The following is an 18844-nucleotide window of genomic DNA, read 5'->3' as shown; positions in this document are numbered from 1 at the left end:
TCTAGATATTTTGCCAAGCTCTAGTAAGTTTAGCACTAATCCTGAAGTATTGGAGTCAGAATTAAAAAACTGTTTAGTGTGCCAGCATTAAAAAATTAGACATTGTTTTATGCTTCCACACTGCAGTGAAATTATACTTTTAAAAACTTGCATTGCATTGTATTGTTTTATCTCTTTGTTTTTTATTTTTTCCAGGACCCAAAATTATCCTTGTAAAATAAGGATCAGATTTCTAACTCAATGTAAACTGTTAATGCATATCCCTAAAACAAGATATTTAATATTATAATGGAAATGTAAACAATTTGATAATGAATACAGTTTCATCAGAGAATGATACTATTTTCAGCAGATATGTTCAATGAATAAGACAGCATATTCTTGGTAATTAGAATAACACTATTTAAAAAAATCAAGTGCCAACTAAATGAACAGTATAATATGTGAGAAAATGTTAACTCAGTGAAATATATTATGGTGGGTAAGTGGGAAAGTTTCAGTGAGACTGGTTACATATTAGAATCTACTCTGTCTCATCTATAGGTCTGTGACCTTAGATCAAATTACTTAACTTCTCCGTGCTTTTGGTTTAGTTTTGCATTAAAAAATATTTTATTTTTTTAAGAAATAATATTTTAACTTATAGTGTTGTTTGTTATGAAAATTAAATTAGTTTAATTCTTTTTTAAAAAATGTATTGAATCACTGTGAATTACCAAGTTACAAAATTATTCATGTTTGAGTTTCAGGCATACAATAATTGGGCACCAATCTATTCTCCAGTGTGGTCTTCCCTCCACCAATGTCTCTTTCCTGTCCTAACCCCTCTCCCCAACTGTGGTATATTGTCTACAAAAGGTCAGTTCTTCTGCTTTTCATTTCTACTGTCTTTGGGCATTATTCTCCTACAATGTTTCTTTATAGCAGTAAAATGAGTGTGATCATTCTACGTCTGTCTTTCTCCTGACTGAATGAGTTAATTTTTATAAATCTCAGGATAATGCCTGGTATGATGAAGAGCTTATGGAACAATAATAATGATATAATGCTATGTTTTTCTTTTCTTTTTTTTGTTTTTGTTTTTGTTTTTGGGCCATACCCGGCGATGCTCAGGGTTACTCCTGGCTGTCTGCTCAGAAATAGCTCCTGGCAGGCACGGGGGACCATATGGGATACCGGGATTCTAACCAACCACCTTTGGTCCTGGATCGGCTGCTTGCAAGGCAAACACCGCTGTGCTATCTCTCCGGGCCCTATGTTTTTCTTAATAGTAAGTCTCTTCAGTTAGATCTTGGTTTTAAAAGGCACAAGAACAGAGTGGGAGTAGAAAAAAATTTAAAGCACAAGATTAGAGGATGGAGAGATAGTAGAGCAGGCAAGGTGATTGATTACCATATTTTCCTGCATATAAGACGACTTTTGAAACAAAATAAAAAGTCAACGGAAAATCAGGGGTCATCTTATACGCTGAGTATATCCTGAAAAATATTTCAATATGCCGCTAAACGAAAATTGTCTGAATATTGCCACAAAACGAATTTTCCAACTCCATCCTGCACCAATCAGTGCAAGGCTGCTCGGACCGCCTCTCTAACTCAGCCAATCCAAGCAGGCTTTTTTTTTTTTCTCTCTTTTTTTTTCTTCTTCTCCTTTTTTACACCACCCATCACCAGTGCAACATTCCCATCACCAATGTCCCAAGTCTCCCTCCCCTCCACCCGACCCCCGCCTGTACTCTAAACAGGTTCTCAATTTCCCTCATACATTCTCATTATTAGGACAGTTCAAAATGTAGTTATTTATCCAACTAAACTCATCACTCTTTGTGATGAGCTTCCTGAGGTGAGCTGGAACTTCCAGCTCTTTTCTCTTTTGTGTCTGAAAGTTATTATTGCAAGAATGTCTTTCATTTTTCTTAAAACCCATAAATGTGTGAGACCATTCTGCGTTTTTCTCTCTCTCTCTGACTTATTTCACTCAGCATAATAGATTCCATGTACATCCATGTATAGGAAAATTTCATGACTTCATCTCTCCTGACAGCTGCATAATATTCCATTGTGTATATGTACCACAGTTTCTTTAGCCATTCGTCTGTTGAAGGGCATCTTGGTTGTTTCCAGAGTCTTGCTATGGTAAATAGTGCTGCAATGAATATAGGTGTAAGGAAGGGGTTTTTGTATTGTATTTTTGTGTTCCTAGGGTATATTCCTAGGAGTGGTATAGCTGGATCGTATGGGAGCTCGATTTCCAGTTTTTGGAGGAATCTCCATATCGCTTTCCATAAAGGTTGAACTAGACGGCATTCCCACCAGCAGTGGATAAGAGTTCTTTTCTCCCCACATCCCCGCCAACACTGTTTATTCTCATTCTTTGTGATGTGTGCCATTCTCTGTGGTGTGAGGTGGTATCTCATCGTTGTTTTGATTTGCATCTCCCTGATGATTAGTGATGTGGAGCACTTTTTCATGTGTCTTTTGGCCATCTGTATTTCTTCTTTGTCAAAGTGTCTGTTCATTTCTTCTCCCCATTTTTTGATGGGATTAGATGTTTTTTTCTTGTAAAGTTCTGTCAGTGCCTTGTATATTTTGGAGATTAGCCCCTTATCTGATGGGTATTGGGTGAATAGTTTCTCCCACTCAGTGGGTGGCTCTTGTATCTTGGGCACTATTTCCTTTGAGGTGCAGAAGCTTCTCAGCTTAATATATTCCCATCTGTTAATTTCTGCTTTCACTTGCTTGGAGAGTGCAGTTTCTTCCTTGAAGATGCCTTTAGCCTCAATGTCCTGGAGTGTTTTACCTACGTATTGTTCTATATATCTTATGGTTTTGGGGCTGATATCGAGAAATTTTGCAGGCTGCCTTTGCTGACCACAAAGCCCTGAAATTATATATAAACTACAAAGGGACACAGAAGAAAAATTTTAACACCTGGAAGTTAAATAGCCTCATACTGAATAATCAGTGGGTCCGAGATGAAATCAAAGAGGAAATCAAAACCTTCCTGAAAACAAATGACAATGGAGACACAAATTATCAGAACCTATGGGACACAGCAAAAGCAGTACTGAGAGGAAAATTTATAGCTTTGCAAGCACACATCAGGAAAGAAGAAGGGGCATACCTGAATAGCTTAATGACGCAGCTCATAGAATTAGAAAGTGCTCAACAAAAGGATCCAAAAATAGGAAGGCAGAAGGAAATAACAAAGCTGAGAGCAGAAATCAATGAAGTGGAAACCAGAAAAACCATCCAAAAGATCAACGAAAGCAGAAGTTGGTTCTTTGAAAAAATAAACAAGATTGATAGACCACTGGCAAAACTAACAAAGAAAGAAAGAGAGAGAAACTTGATAACTCGTATTAGGAATGAAAAAGGAGAGATCACTACTGATATGGTAGAGATTCAAAGGGTAATCAGAAACTACTTTGAGAAACTCTATGCCACTAAAAATGAAAACCTGGAAGAAATGGATAAATTTTTGGAATCTTATAATCTTCCACGATTGAATGAAGAGGATGTAGCATATCTAAACACACCCATTACTATTGAGGAAATTAAGAAAGTAATCAAATGTCTGCCCAAAAACAAAAGCCCAGGCCCAGATGGATTTACTAATGAATTCTTTCAAACCTTTCAAGAGGAACTACTACCAATCCTGGCAAGACTCTTTCATGAAATTGAAAAAACAGGAAAACTTCCAAATAGCTTTTATGAAGCCAACATTACCTTGATACCTAAACCAGACAGAGATGCTACGAAAAAAGAAAATTACAGACCAATATCGCTGATGAATGCAGATGCAAAGATCTTCAACAAAATCCTGGCAAATAGGATTCAATGCCTCATTAAGAAGATCATCCACTACGATCAAGTAGGTTTCATTCCAGGAATGCAAGGCTGGTTTAACATCCGTAAATCTATCAACATAATACACAACATCAACAGCAAGAAAAATAAAAATTTCATGATCATATCAATCGATGCAGAGAAAGCATTTGACAAGGTCCAACACCCATTCTTGATCAAAACTCTCAGCAAGATGGGAATGGAAGGAACCTTTCTCAATATAGTTAAGGCCATCTACCACAAGCCAGAGGCAAATATTGTCCTCAATGGAGAAAAACTGAAAGCCTTTCCTCTAAATTCTGGCACAAGACAAGGCTGTCCTCTCTCACCACTCCTATTTAACATAGCACTGGAAGTACTCGCTATAGCGATTAGGCAAGAAAAGGATATCAAGGGAATCCAGATAGGAAAGGAAGAAGTCAAGCTCTCACTGTTTGCAGATGACATGATACTCTACTTAGAAAACCCCAAAGACTCTACCAAAAAGCTTCTAGAAACAATAGACTCATATAGCAAGGTGGCAGGCTACAAAATTAACACACAAAAATCAATGGCCTTTCTATACACCAATACTAATAAGGAAGAAATGGACATTAAGAAAACAACTCCATTCACTATAGTGTCATACAAACTCAAATATCTTGGAATCAACTTGACTAAAAATGTGAAGGACCTATACAAGGAAAACTATAAAACTCTGCTCCAAGAAAAAAGAGAGGACACGCGGAAATGGAAGCACATACCCTGCTCATGGATTGGCAGGATTAACATCATTAAAATGGCAATACTCCCCAAAGCACTGTACAGATTTAATGCGATCCCCCTAAAGATACCCATGACATTCTTCAAAGAAGTGGACCAGGCACTTTTGAAATTTATTTGGAACAATAAACACCCTCGAATAGCTAAAGCAATCATTGGGAAAAAGAATATGGGAGGAATTACTTTCCCCAACTTTAAACTTTACTACAAAGCAATAGTTATCAAAACAGCATGGTATTGGAATAAGGACAGGCCCTCAGATCAGTGGAATAAGCTTGAATACTCAGAGAATGTTCCCCAGACATACAATCACCTAATTTTTGATAAAGGAGCAAAAAATCCTAAATGGAACAAAGAAAGCCTCTTCAACAAGTGGTGTTGGCACAACTGGGTAGCCACTTGCAAAAAATTGAACTTAGACCCCCAGCTAACATCATGTACGAAGGTAAAATCCAAGCAGGCTTTTTATGCATGCAAATTAGACAATGTTCTGTACCGAATCTACACTGTCAAAAGCCTGTTCAGATGGGCCAGAGTCAGAGAGGAAGTCTACTACAGTATAACCTTTGAACCTTTGCTTGTTGTGATTGGCTCACTGTGGTACATACAGTTGCAGCACAGGAACGTTCTGTCTGATACAGCGAATATAGGCCTAAACCTATGCTTTAACTACAAAATTAGGGGGTCATCTTATACGCTCGATCGTTTTATACGCCGGCACATACGGTACCTTATAATAAGCTGACTCAGGTTAGGTTCCTGGAACCCCATATGATTCCCCAATTCCCACTAAGAGTGTTCTCTGAGTGCAGAGCCAAGAGTAAGCCCTGAGCACAACCAGGTATGACCAGCCCCCAAAGTAGAAGATCATTCATTATCCCAATATTAAATGCAATTTATATATGCATTTATAAATGCATTTTATCCATTTCCTTATTTATTTATTTATTTTTGCTTTTGGGTCATACCCGGCAGTGCTCAGGGGTTACTCCTGGCTCCACGCTCAGAAATCACTCCTGGCAGGTTCGGGGGACAATATGGGGTGCCAGGATTCGAAACAGTGACCTGCATGAAAGGCAAATGCCTTACCTCCATGCTATCTTTCTGGCCCCCCATTTCAGTATTTAAACTGTTTGATGATAGCAAGGTTTTCTTGTTTTCACATCATGAAGTAGTACCATAGTCCCTTAGCTATAGAAATGCTATGCTGCTATGGATTTTATAAGGTGAGTTTTGAAACACATGCAGAGGAAAATGCTCTGCACTCAGAAATCACTCCTGGCTGGCTCAGGGGACCATATGGATTTCCGGGAATTGAACCACCATTCATCCTGTGTTGGCTGCATACAAGGCAAATCGACTTACTACTCTGCTATCGCTCCAGCCCCAATATGTTTCTTTTTTTATCCCACAAATTCCCTGCCCAAAGTATTATTATTATTATTGTTATATTTTTATTGGTGGTGCTGAACCACACCTGACTAAACTCAAGACTTATTCCTGGGCTAAGTGCTCAGGGACCACTTCTGGCAGTGTTTGGGGGGACCAGATAAGATACAAGGAAAGCACCTTACCTGTGTACTATATATCCTGCTCATATTTTTTTTAAAGATAAAATTTAAACTTTGGAGTTGAAAAGAACAGTAAGTTGAATAATTCACTAGAGGGACTTAATAGTAAATCTGAGTTGGCAGGAGAAAGAATCTGCAAACATGGAGATGAAGCAATAAAGATTATCTAGGTCCTAGATAATAGATTCTAGGATGAAAACAAAAAGAATAAAGAAAATTAACAGAGACTTGAAACCAATTTAGCATCATTGAATAGAACAACAGGTGTATAATGAAAATCCTAAGAGAAAAGAAGCACAGGGGCTGAAAAATGACTTACATTAATAATGGTTAAAAAAGAAAAGAAATAGGGGGCAGAGCTGGAAAGATCACACAGCAGGTAAGGCATTTGCCTTGCATGCTACTGACATGAGTTCAATCCCCAGCATCCCATATGGTTCCTTGAATCTGCCAAGAGTGATTTCTGAGAACAGAGCCAGGAGTAATCTACCAGGCATGATCCAAAAACAACAACAACAAAAACCATTCTACAGGTCCAGAAAGTATAAAGTAAACATTAAAATGTACTATTTTTCTATATACTTGTAATAAATATGTAGAAACTAAAGTTAAAAATACCACTACCAAACAGGTGCAAGACTACTAAGCAATAGGCTAGATACAGAGGAGACCACATATTCTAGCAACCCTGGGGGTGAGGGAAGAGGATATGGGAGGTAGGACAAAAACGGAGGTGTAGGGAGGACAATTTGGTGTTGGGAATCCCCCCTGATTTTATGTAAATATGTACCTAAAATATTATTGTCAACAATATGTAAGCCACTATGATCAAAATAAAAATTATATTAAAAAAAATACAATTACCAAAAGGGAGCAGTGACAAGGAAGGGAGGGGAAAGAACCAGACTAGAAGAGATGAACAGACAGTAGTGGAGGGTCAAAGACACTTTGCTGGTGGTGGGTGTAATAAATTTGTATATCAATACCATAAAGGTATTGATAAAGGGTTTTTTTTTGGGGGGGGGCACTTTGGTATGGTGATGGAACAGTAACTTTTTACCCAAAGCATAAATACCAACACTGTTGTAAGCTTGTGGCCTCAACTCTGGCTCTGCATTCAGGGATTGTTCAGTCTTGGTGGTGTTTCAGGAAGGTAGGTCCTGATGAACTTTAAAAATATATCTTAGTGCAAAAAATAATTTTTAATATTTGTGGAGGGATAGCATACCCGTCTGTGCTCAGGGATCATTCCTGACTGTTCCTGGGGACCATATAATGTGCTGGGTTTTAAACCCAGGTCAGCTGCATGCAAGGTCAACACCCTAAATGTTTGACTGTATGATTTTAAAAAAGAAATCTTTGTGGTGTAAAAAACATCCAATTAACATGACAGTGGTGTGCCCAGAACCTCATTTGCAACTATAGGGATTACAGGAGCAGAGCTGTCAGTTACTAAGAACATAACCACAAGAACTCACTTAACTCATGTCTTGACACCAGAGCTTGAATCCCCAAACTAATACTTGCAAAACAATTGGTCTAAACCACTAAGCTGACCTGGGGTCATAACATTTATAATTTCTGGCATTTCATTTTGATATTTTATATAACATGTTTATTTATCCAGTAGTTTTTTTAAACTTCATTTAAATTTTTTTTGGTTTACAATACTATTAATAATGGTTTCTCATGGGCATAATTTCAATACCACACCATCATGTTAATCTTGCTACTTAAATTATTCATCGTCTTTTTTTGTTTGTTTGTTTTTCTGGGCCTCACCCAACTGTGTTTATTCCTGACTACACTCAAGAATTAATATTGGTAGTGCTCAGGGATTGAACTCAAGTAGGCCAGCCACATTAAAGGCAAAAAAAAAAAAAAAAAAAAAAAAAAAAAGATACTACCACTGTACTATCACTCCAGTCCTATTTATTCATTCTTTTTTGTTTGATTTTGTTTTTTTGGGGTCACACCTGGTAGCATTCAGGGGTTACTCCTTGCTCTATGCTCAGAAATGGCTCCTGGCAGGCTCAGGGGACCATATGGGATGCTGGGATTCAAACCACCGTCCTTCTGCATGCAAGGCAAATAACCTACCTCCATGCTATCTCTCCGGCCCCCTATTTTTCATTCTTGCATGGTGTTTACTTTTACATTGGGACCCTCACCATAGTTATTAGTATATATTCTAAGTTTCCCATATGATAATTTCAATATCACTGCCTTATGTGAGTTTGCTTGTGATGCTGTCTCTTCAAATGTTTTGACTTTCTTTAGTTTTTACATTGAGGGGGGTTGGGGGTGGGCGGTTGAGCCATACCTGGAAATGCTTAGGAGCTACTTACCAGCTGTGTTCTAGAGACCATGTTGTGCCAAGGATCGAACTGGTGTTGACCACATGCAAAGCAAGTGCCTCAATTCTTAAACTGTCTTTCCAAACCCAAATGTTTGTGTTTGTGTGTGTGTGTGTGTGTGTTTAAACACAACGATACTGGCACACATCACCAATTTCTTACACTTGAATATGTTTTAACTAAGAGCAGATTTCAGAGCAGCATCAATGTAGTAAGTCCTATTAGTGTGTTTAGTAAATTTTTAAAAAACCTGGATATGATGTACTGGCTAGAAAAAATGGATAACTAATTTTATTGTGAGGTTTTATATTTATCTAATTGTACTCCTCATCAGCAACTCATGGACACCATTTTCCTATCCCTATCCCCAGCACAGAGCCAGGAGCAGCCCCTGAGTCTTGCTGAGTGAAGCCCCCCAAACAAACGAAAGAACAAAAGGATTGGGAGAAAAAAATGTTGGTGAGGTGTAGAGAAAAAGGAACTGCAGTATGCCTAAATTGGTGCTGTCTCTGTGAAACCAATGTGGAGATTCTTTTAAAAAATAAAATGAAAATATCTTATGATCCTGTTCCTTGGTATTTATCTGAAGGCTATGAAAATAATAATTCAGAAGATTTATTAATGGGACCGGAGAGATAGCATGGAGGTAAGGCGTTTGCCTTTCATGCAGAAGGACGGTGGTTCGAATCCCGGCATCCCATATGGTCCCCTGTGCCTGCCAGGGGCGGTTTCTGAGCGTAGAGCCAGGAGTAACCTCTGAGTGCTGCCAGGTGTGACCCAAAAACAAAATAACAAAGCAAACAAAAAAAAGATATATTAACTCCTTTGACAATAGAGCATTATTATTTTTCGGGCCACACCCGTTTGATGATCAGGGGTTACTCCAGGTTAAGCACTCAGAAATTGACCCTGGCTTGGGGAGACCATATGAGATGCTGGGGGATCGAACCACCATCCTTCCTTGGCTAGCGCTTGCAAGGCAGATACCTTACCTCTAGCGCCACCTCGCCGGCCCCGACAATAGAGTATTATTCTTTTTTTTTTTCTTTTTTTCTTTTGGTTTTTGGGCCACACCTGGCGTTGCTCAGGGGTTTCTCCTGGCTGTCTGCTCAGAAATAGCTCCTGGCAGGCACAGGGGACCATATGGGACACCGGGATTCGAACCAACCACCTTTGGTCCTGGATTGGCTGCTTGCAAGGCAAATGCCCCCCTCTGTGCTATCTCTCCAGGCCCAGAGCATTATTCTTAATAGTCACAATATATTTACCTAACTGCCCACTGGCACATGGCCTGGATCAAGAAGTTATGATATATATTTTCTTTTTTTCTTTTTCTTTTTTCTTTATTTGGGCCACACCCATTTGATGCTCAGGGGTTATTCCTGGCTAAGCGCTCAGAAATTGCCCTTGGCTTGGGGGGACCATATGGGATGCTGGGGGATCGAACCGCGGTCCTTCCTTGGCTAGCGCTTGCAAGGCAGACACCCTAGTGCCACCTCATCAGCCCCAAGTGGTATGTATTTTCAATAAAATACTATTCTGCTGTGAAAAAAGATAAAATCATACCTTGTGGGGAAAAATGAATAAAACTTGAGGTGATTACATTAAGTGAAATAAGGAAATGAAACCAGATGGTTTTGTTTATAGGTAGGATATAAATACCTAAAGCAAATAAACAGACAAATACTAACAAAACTGACTCTTAAACTCAGTAAAAAAAAGAAAAAAAGACATAATAGTTATAGGGGAAATGTAAGGAGAGGCCACAGGAATTGACAAAGAAGGTATTTTTTTGTGGGGATGACAGTGGAACTTTGGTGGTGAGTACAGTGAGCCCTGTATGCTTTTGGGAGGGGGTCTTTAGCTATACCTCTGAAATCCTATAATATTCTAAAACCAATTATAAATTAATTTTAAAGGAAAAAATATCTTTCTAGAGTGGGGAGTTAGCTCAAAGAGGGTTGGATGCATCAGGCCTTAAGCTAACCTGGCACTATTTGCCCCTTGAATACCACACGGTACTGGCCCCAGACTACTATCCATCATGATTATAGTGGCCCTCAATATAGAACCATCATGTCCATATAGCTTGACTAAAGATAGCTCAGATTGATCCCTGGGCCATCATCCAAAATACTCCTTGGGAAACATTCCCAAAGATAGTACATTCCTTCTATATTTAAAAATAGGCTATAAATTCAAAGTTTAGTTACATTATGGTAAATTTGACCACTTTTAGAGGGTGATACAATTTGTCTCGTGAGATAAAATGTCAACCAAAGATGAATAATTTCTTCAAAAGGAAGGGTATTCAAATGGCCAATACATTTGTATGAAGACATATACTTCAGAAACCACAGAGGACTGCATAATACAATACTACTCTACACCTTCAGAATGGCTTCAACGTTAACAGAAATAATAGTAAACATATTAAGTACTCAGTACTTTCTTTATACCTTAGCTTGAATTTGGTGTAAAATTCTAAGATACTGGTAACTGTATCTGATAACTGAACATATGTCTATCCCAAGTCTCAGAAATATTCCAAGATATTTGCACAGCCAGAAAAAAAATACGTACATTTGTTCACCAAAAGTTTGTTCATCCAAGTTTGTAGCAGCATGATTCATAGGAGCCATAAAGTGGTAACAGTAATAGAATAATTGATCTATTATTTGAATGGATAAATAATTCAAAATCTTTATCAGCAGTAGAAGAATGTATATTTTAGTATGTTCACACAAAGAGAATAGGTGAACTATAAATTCAGTCAAAAGCATTGAAAAATCTCACAATGTTGGGAATAGCAGGCACAAATTCAGAGACACACAAAACTAATATACAGTGGCTAAAATCAAATGAATAGACTGATGAAGAGAGACCAAGGCTTAAAAGGGGCTTCTTTGATGCTGTTTTTTGATGCTTTTTTAAATCTGCTTATTGGTTGATGGGTTTGTTTATTTTGTAAAAATTCACTGAACTCTTACTTTAATATTTTTATAGATATCATTCCTTTTAATTAAATTTTTGTTTTTTTTTTTTTTTGGTTTTTGGTTTTTGGGCCACACCCGGTGGTGCTCAGGGGTTACTCCTGACTGTCTGCTCAGAAATAGCTCCTGGCAGGCACGGGGGACCATATGGGACACCGGGATTCGAACCAACCACCTTAGGTCCTGGCTCGGCTGCTTGCAAGGCAAACACTGCTGTGCTATCTCTCCAGGCCCTTTATTAAATATTTTGAGGAGAGAATAGATCCAGTAGTATTGGGTCTACTTCCAGATTGATGGTTGGGACCTCTCAGCAATGCTCAGGACCATTCTTGTGTTAGGAATTAAACCTGGAATTCCCACATGAAAGGCATGCTCTCCAGGCCAATATATTTTCTTCAATAAAAAGTTTTCAAAATACAGTCTATGATATCTTCATCTAACCTGTCCCATACTTTATTGATTAGTACTTATTTAGACAAGAATGACCTTGAAGAACAGCAAGTTATTAGAAAAACAATGAATCTGTGAAATCTCTTGTGCCATATTATCATGTTTTCAAGAGTAGAGATCAAACAAAGAATCAGAATAAAAAAGTTCGGTCTATTATTTCCCTCAAGTAGCTACTGAAAAGGTGACCTTTCTGTAATAGGGATTTTGTACTGTTGTTTTTTTTTTTTTAAGGGGATCCTTGTTAACATTTGATAAACTTTTATCTTAATACGCCTTTCTGAAATACCAGTCTGACCTCAATCTGACCAAAGCCTTAGTTGATGTTTGCAGGCAGTAGCTCAGTCATTTCTAGTCTTTATGTTTATTATTGAATGTTAATCAGATCCATCATTAAAGATTTCATCTGCCACACAAATGCATAATTGGTTATGTCTGAGTGGCCACGTTTTGTCCTGAGCAGATTGCCAAAATTGCATTAAGAATTATTAGACCAAAATCGTGACCTTAATAATTTGCTCTTTACTTGTTTTCTAACAGATTGGTCCTCATTATTATGCAAACACATTATAAGGAACTGTCTTAGAAAAAGCTCATTATGAACTCCACTTAGTTTAGGCTTTTATGCTGAAGGATGAATGAAATAATTGCTAATTAAGTTAATTATTTTTGTATATATTATGTATGGCATGCCATTCAAAATTCTTGAGTTGAAAAAATGTACAAAAAATGAGCCATTTCTAAGCATCATTATATTATATATAATATATATTATATTATATTAATATATTTTACTATCCACTTTTATTAATGAAATGGCACCATTTGGGCAAAAAAAGTACTGAACAAGCTACTTAAATTTATATAATAATTTTCCCTAAAGAAAATAAGAGAAACAAATAGAAAATAATGATTAAAGTGTTATTCTCGTCTTGCTTTATTTGGGGGCTACACTGGATGGAGCTCAGGGAACCATGATATGGCTCAAACTTATGGCTCCAGCATGCAAAGCATGTGTTCCAGTTTTCTGAGCTCTCTTTCTGACTCTGTAATTATAATTTTTTTTTTTTTTTTTGGTTTTTGGGTCACACCCGGCAGTGCTCAGGGGTTACTCCTGGTTCTATGCTCAGAAATCGCCCCTGGCAGGCACAGGGGACCATTTGGGATGCTGGGATTCGAACCACCGTCCTTCTGCATGAAAGGCAAAAGTCTTACCTCCATCCTATCTCTCCAGCTCCTGGAAGTATAATTTTTTTTTGGGGGGGGGACATACCCGGCGGTGCTCAGGGGTTACTCCTGGCTATCTGCTCAGAAATAGCTCCTGGCAGGCACGGGGACCATATGGGACACCGGGATTCGAACCAACCACCTTTGGTCCTGGATCGGATGCTTGCAAGGCAAACGCCATTGTGCTATCTCTCTGGGCCCGGAAGTATAGTAATTTTTAAACAATATGTTCATAAATCTACTTTTCCTCATAACATTTTATTTTTATTACATTTTTTCTTAAAATAATTTTAAAGTGGGCCCGGAGAGATAGCACAGCGGCGTTTGCCTTGCAAGCAGCCGATCCAGGACCTAAGGTGGTTGGTTCGAATCCCGGTGTCCCATATGGTCCTCCGTGCCTGCCAGGAGCTATTTCTGAGCAGACAGCCAGGAGTAATCCCTGAGCACCGCCGGGTATGGCCCCCCCCCCAAAAAAAAAAAACAAACAAAAAAAAATTTTTTTAAGTAATTTTTTGCTAACTCTTAGAATTCTATTATAAAATGTTAATCTGTTTTGATTTCTCCCAAAAGAAATATATATAAAGTGATATTATTTTTACTTTACTTATGTTACTATTATGATCAAGTAAATTTGCTCGATAAGAATGCTGCAATTGGCAATTAGCTGTGTTTTCAGGGGTACATCTTAATTGGTTTAAGTAGAATGTGCTTCATACTGATCTCCAGAACATTTTTGATAATCTGTCTGCTCCAAGAGCTGGGACTTGGCCGCATATGAATTTATGGCAGCCTTTGAAATGAAATCCTCACCCATTATGAGTTTAGATGGTCTTAATGTATTAACTGGCTTTACTGATTTGGGCATTTGTCCTTTCTATTTTCTGATCAATGAGTTTAGGAAAAATATTTTTATATAAATAAATTATTTAGTTGAATTATCATAAGATTCATGATTACAAAGTTGTCCAGGATTTAGTTTTAGTCATACGATGTGTAACACCATTCTCCAGTGCACCTTTGTGCTTACTTGAGATAGTAGTCAAATTTCTTTTTCTTTCTTTCTTTCTTTCTTTCTTTCTTTCTTTCTTTCTTTCTTTCTTTCTTTCTTTCTTTCTTTCTTTCTTTCTTTCTTTCTTTCTTTCTTTCTTTCTTTCTTTCTTTCTTTCTTTCTTTCTTTCTTTCTTTCTTTCTTTTTCTCTCTCTCTTTCTTCTTTCTTTCTTTCTTTCTTTCTTTCTTTCTTTCTTTCTTTCTTTCTTTCTTTCTTTCTTTCTTTCTTTCTTTCTTTCTTTCTTTTTTTCTTTTCTTCCTGCCTTCCTTCCTTCCTCCCTCCTTCCTTCTTCCTTCCTTCTTTCCTTCCTTTCTTCTTTCCTTGCTCCCTCCCTCCTTCCTTCCTTCCTTCCTTCCTTCCTTCCTTCCTTCCTTCCTTCCTTCCTTCCTTCCTTCCTTCCTTCCTTCCTTCCTTCCTTCCTTCCTTCCTTCCTTCCTTCCTTCCTTCTTTCCTTTCTTTCTATATGGCTAATCAGTTTTTACCATTTGTGGAAAAGGCTTTTTCCTTTCTCCAACTTATGCTCTTGGATTCTTTGTCTTAACTAACAGATTTGAGAGCTTGCTTCAAGATTCTCAATTCTATTTCTTTGGTTTGAGTATCTGCTTTTATTCTAGTACCACATTGTTTGATTACTGTAGTTTTATAGTATAAAGTCAGGGAAAGCAGTGTCTAACATATTCTTTCTCAAAATTGCTTTGACTATTAAGTAGGTTTTATGGTTCCTTATGAATTTTAGTAGTATTTGTCCTTGAAGAAGGCCATTAGGATTTTTATTTACATGGGTAACATCAAATTGGTGTAATGTTTTGGGTAGTATAATCATTTTAACAGTATCAATACCTTCAGTCTGTGAATGCTTTTTGTTCCATTTTTCATTTCTGAACAGAAAGTCTCAGGGGGTTGCAGGTGTGAGGAAGGAGTGAATCCAGTTGTTACAACTTTTGTGCTGATGTTTATCAATACATCACACTTTAAATAGAGAACACAATAAAAGCTTTTTAGAACTTTTAAATTATAGGTATATTGACATGCTTTAGTGTAAGCATTAAATGAATTAAATTAAATAAGTACACAATAATAGGCAATCTTGAATATAGCCAGCATTCCAGAACAACCCTCCCCTTTATCAACATGTTTCCTCCGAGTCACTCTTGTCTTTTCTTTTCCATAAAGGGTAACTATAAGCCAGAGCTCTATTTAAAAATTTAAACTTTACATAAATGGAGTGATTCAGTATGTAATCTTTAGTGCTTGGCTTTCATCCAAGACTATGTTTGTAAATTTTTTTATCTTCTTGTATAAATTAGGAATTCATCTATTTTATTTCTGCATATATTTTAATATGACTATATCACTTTCTTATCCATTTTTTATTCTGATGGATATCTGTGTTATTTGTAGCTTTTTAAACATTACATGTGATGCAGTTCTAACATTTTAATGTGTTTATAAATTTAATTTGGATATTTTTGTAGATAAAGAATTCTGATCTATAAGATATGTTGAATTTCAATGAATATACCAAAATGCAGAGTGCTTCTATTTATACTCCCACAAATAGTGAGTGAAAGTTTGGTTGCTCTGTATTCTCACCTATATAGCTGGCATTGCCAGCCTGTTAATTTTAGGTATTTCTTCCGTGTATGTGGTGGTATGTAATTTGTGGTTTTAACTTGTATATTCATAATGACAAATGAGTTTGAACACCTTTCCCTAGGTTTTAGTGGCTATTTGAATTTCTCTCTGGGGAAGTGACTATTCAGATCTCTCTATACGTATATCTACATAGGTAAATATTTCTTATTGGTTTGTAAGAGTTCTTTATATATTAATAGAGATGCTAGCTTTTTTTACACTTACTTGTATTGCTAACATACAAGTTATGTTTCCAATTTATGTCTTTCATTGATTTAGTAGTGAACGACTATGAGAACTCTTGTGATCATTTTATGAGAGTTCAATTTGAGTCTACAGATAAGTACTTTACACATATGAGTGAAAAATTACATAAAGTTGTAAAAAATGCAAAATAATCAGAAAGATAGTACAGTGAGCAGGATATTTGCCTTGCAAGTAGCCAACTAATGTTCAATCCTCTGCATGCTGTTTAGTCTCCAGAGTACCACTAGGAGTCATTCCTGAGCTCAGAGACAGGAGTACAACCTGAGCATCACCAAGGTGTGGCCCAAACCCCAAATCAGAAGGTCTTTAAATGGGCCTGGAGAGATAGCACAGCAGACAGCCAGGAGTAACTTAGGAGTAACACCTAAGCACATAGTAACACCTAAGACAGCCAGGAGTAACACCTAAGCACACACTTTGGGTGTGGCCCAAAGTCTTTAATGATAAATATTAGTGATCTCACTTAATTTTTTAAATATTTTTAATTATCTTTATTTAAACACCGTGATTACAAATATAATTGTAGTTGTATGATTACAGTCATGTAAAGAACACCCCCCCTTCACCAGTGCAGGATTCCCACCACCAATTTCCCAGATCTACCTACTCCCCACCCCACCCACACTTGTACTCGAGACAGGCTTTCTTTTTCCCTCATTCATTCACATTGTTATGATAGTTTTCAGTGTAGTTATTTCTCTAACTGCACTTATCACTCTATGTGGTGAGCTTCATGTCATTAGCTGCACCTACATGGGAAGGTGGGGGGATGTAAGGGTTGGGACTGAGGCAGTAAAATATTAGAAATGAGCTTTGTAGGGTAGTATCAAGGTCCCAATACAAGATGAATATTATGGATATATAAAATATATGCACACAATACTATCAATATGAAAACAAAGAGAAAAAATTTCCACTGACTGTCCCAAAATAAACCAGTGCTAGAACAGCCTGCCCTCCTTCCAGAGCACATTGCCATTAGTGTAGGGAGAGATAGGGGAAAAGCCTGTTGACCCCTATAGAGTCCACCTAGACCAGTGCCCAGGGAAAGACTGAAGTCCAGGGGAGAAAAACCCTGTACCTGGCAAGAGCTGGTCTCCAGAATCAAGGAGGAAACTGGAAGCCAAATAGCTGCCCGCCCTCCTCCCCATGCACCTCCCCCCTGGAGTACAGAGGGAGGGGGGAAGTCTGAGGACCACTAAGAGTCCACCTGAACCCACTTCTGGCCATTTGAGCTGGCACCCAGGGAAGGCCTGGAGTCAGGGGGAAAAGACAAGCACGGCTGGGGGCCTGCCAAGCCTCCCAGCACTCCCCAGGCTAGGGAGAAAGGCTCTGGTATGGGGCCTCCCCAAACCCCATACCTGGCAAGAGCTGGTCTCCAGAATCAAAGAGGAAACCGGAAGCCAGATGTCTGCCCTCCTCCCCATGCACCTCCCCCCTGGAGTATGGAGGGAGGGGGAACCTGAGGACCACTAAGAGTCCACCTGAACCCACTTCTGGCCATCTGAGCTGACACCCAGGGAAGGCCTGGAGTCAGGGTGATCTCACTTATTTGTGGAATAGAGAGAGTCAAGGCAAGAGTAAATACAGTATTGAACAAACCTGGGTCATTGGAATACAAAAATAAAATTACCAAACCATGGCAACAGTAAACAATGGTAAGAGGGAAGAGGGAAAGGAAGAAAGAAAACCAAACTAGAAGTAACACAGGGACAGTGGTGGAGTATGTGGGCACTTTGGTGGTAAGGGGGTATAGAGATTTTGTATATTTATACCATAAACTACCTAAACTATAAGTAAATAGTCTCTACATATACTTTTGTTGTTGTTGTTGTTTCTGGGTCACACTTGGTGGTGCTCAGGGATTACTCCTGAGTCTTTGCTCAGAAATCGCTCCTGGCAGGCTCAGGAGATCATATGGCATGCCGGCAATTGAACTACCAGAGGTCCTGGGTCAGCTGTGTGCAAGGAAAATGCCCTACCACTGTGCTATCTCTCCAGCCCTAACTACATATATTTTTAAATGATCCCAACAGTATTCAAGGTGAAAGATTAATTTTCACTCCCAAGGTCAGAAACAAATAAGGATATATATGCTCTCACCACTATCATTCAACATTATACTGGAAGCCAAAACTCCATGAAATAGAGGGGAGCTGGAAGTTCCAGCTCACTATATGAAGCTCACCACAAAGAGTGATGAGTGCAGTTAGAGGAATAAATGCATTGAAAACTATCATAACAATGTGAATGAATGAGGGAAGTAGAAAGCCTGTCTAGAGTACAGGCAGGGGTGGGGTGGGGAGGAGGGAGATTTGGGACAATAGTATGGGAATCTTGTACTGGTGAAGGGAGGTATTCTTTACATGACTGAAACCCAACTACAATCATGTTTGTAAATCAAGGTGTTTAAATAAATATATTAATAAAAAAGAAAAGAAAAGAGGGGAGACATAAAGACATGAATATTGTAAAGAAATAAGTAAAACCTTAAATTTATAGACTCTATGATGAGAATGTAGAAAATTCTAAATAACCTGCCAAAAGAGGTTACTAGGAAAAAAATTTTTTATCTAAAATGTTTCCAGGATATAAGGTCTAAGTAAAAAGTAAACATTACATTACGTAGTAATATTTCCAAAATTTACTTTATTTAAAGAACATGTATCACATAGTTGACATAGTTGA

Source organism: Suncus etruscus, chromosome 1, assembly GCF_024139225.1.
Source record: "Suncus etruscus isolate mSunEtr1 chromosome 1, mSunEtr1.pri.cur, whole genome shotgun sequence".
Classification (NCBI taxonomy): Eukaryota; Metazoa; Chordata; class Mammalia; order Eulipotyphla; family Soricidae; genus Suncus; species Suncus etruscus.
Note: the sequence above shows the minus strand (reverse complement) of the source record.